This window comes from Centruroides sculpturatus, unplaced genomic scaffold (assembly GCF_000671375.1).
Source record: "Centruroides sculpturatus isolate CEXI.00-Female unplaced genomic scaffold, Cexi_2.0 scaffold438, whole genome shotgun sequence".
NCBI classification, from domain to species: Eukaryota; Metazoa; Arthropoda; class Arachnida; order Scorpiones; family Buthidae; genus Centruroides; species Centruroides sculpturatus.
The window spans coordinates 482,834-484,732 of NW_019384671.1; positions in this window are offsets into that span (position 1 = coordinate 482,834).

Here is a 1,899-nt window from a genome sequence, read left to right on the forward strand (position 1 = left end):
TATGTAAAATTTATATGTACATACGTCTACATAATATATGTATTTTATATATATGTATTTACGTACACAAAACTGTTANCAAAAGTAAATGCAAGACATTAATAATATTCTATTATTTTCTAAAATATAAAAATGCTATGTTAAACATATTTACAAGACTTTATACCTTAATACGTATGTAAAATTTATATGTACATACGTCTACATAATATATGTATTTTATATATATGTATTTACGTACACAAAACTGTTAATCCAGCAACTTCGATTCCACACTACTTGATTGTTGCGTGTTCGCGCGAACCAACGGGTTGGCCACATGGAGTTTGAAGCATTTTTTTTTCACGAGTCTAACACCTAAATAGAACCAGTTTCTGAAAGAAAGTTTCTCTGGGATGTACTTCCTAATTAATTATTCCGACTAAAGTAGTGTCGAATTATCGGATATTTNGTGTTCGCGCGAACCAACGGGTTGGCCACATGGAGTTTGAAGCATTTTTTTTTCACGAGTCTAACACCTAAATAGAACCAGTTTCTGAAAGAAAGTTTCTCTGGGATGTACTTCCTAATTAATTATTCCGACTAAAGTAGTGTCGAATTATCGGATATTTTTTTAAATTTTCGCAAGATTTGAGCCTACCAAGGCCGAATAATAAAACCGTTGTACACTGGTTGTTGGTTGGCGCCTCGCCAATGGGGCTCGGCACGTGGAGTTTTCCGGTAAATAAGGGCTAGTTTTCCAAAAAGAACCTTTTGAGAGGCATTCCCCGGAAAATCGCTCATATGTAGCGTTGTCATATACGAATAAATCTAAAACCACTCCCATGCTTTAGTAACTGACATGTCATATAAAAGATTTGGATATTGCTACACATTTTGTATGGGCGCATGATGCAGTATGCAGTTTATTCGGTCAGAACATAATACATTGCATGACTGCAATATAAATATTTAATGGCGAAAACCTATGAGACAAAAAACATAACACCTTAATTTGCTGAGAAAATTTAATGAAAATGCAAACGTTTTTAGCCAAATCTGTTGGCCATCATCAGGCTAAGAACATTCGAATATCTATTTTATTTATATTCGAATGTTCTTAGCCTGATAAAGATAAGTTGTTTTTGGTATTTTTTAGAAATTTCTTTTATTTTTTTCTTCTTTTAATATATTCAATTTATGCAAGTGATAAGTGGATTATATTCAATATTTTCTTCGCTTTTGGAAGTAAGTGGTGTTTTGGAGGAAACGAAAAAATGTGTACTTTTGGAAAGTAAACTAAGTAGAAATGTCAGTTCTTTCAATAGGACATAGTCAAAATTACACACTATAAAGTACTAGAAAGTATTAGACTATGGTGTATTCGAGTAATTATACATTCTAACCCATAATATTATAAATAATTTTAAGAAAGTTAAGGTTATGATAGTTCACAATTTGAAGTAATGAATTAAACGAGCGCTAAGGTTGCTTTTCTTTTTCTTTAGACTTATAGCATCAATAAAAAAAAGGACAAACTTTAAAAAAACTTTTTATTTTTTTGAGTATGCATTTTAAACAATTATATTTCTTACAAATGGATTATGAAAAATGCAGGAGTTGTGATATTGGATAAAATATGATGGCGATTATTGATTAATTAACAGGTATAAGTGCAAACATGACGGCATCGTACTGTACTTCTGAGAAATGGACGCTCCGAACAGCGTTGAAAAGAAAATTGAAAACATTTGCACGTAGATTTTCTACTATGCAATTTAGAAAAGCTGTAGTAAGCAGCACTTTCACACAATGTAAATTTTTCATGTCGGGATTCTCTTTCTAGTTATCAATCAATACTGTAAGTTCTTTTTCTCTTCGTATAATTAAAAATATAAAATAATATAACATACATATTTA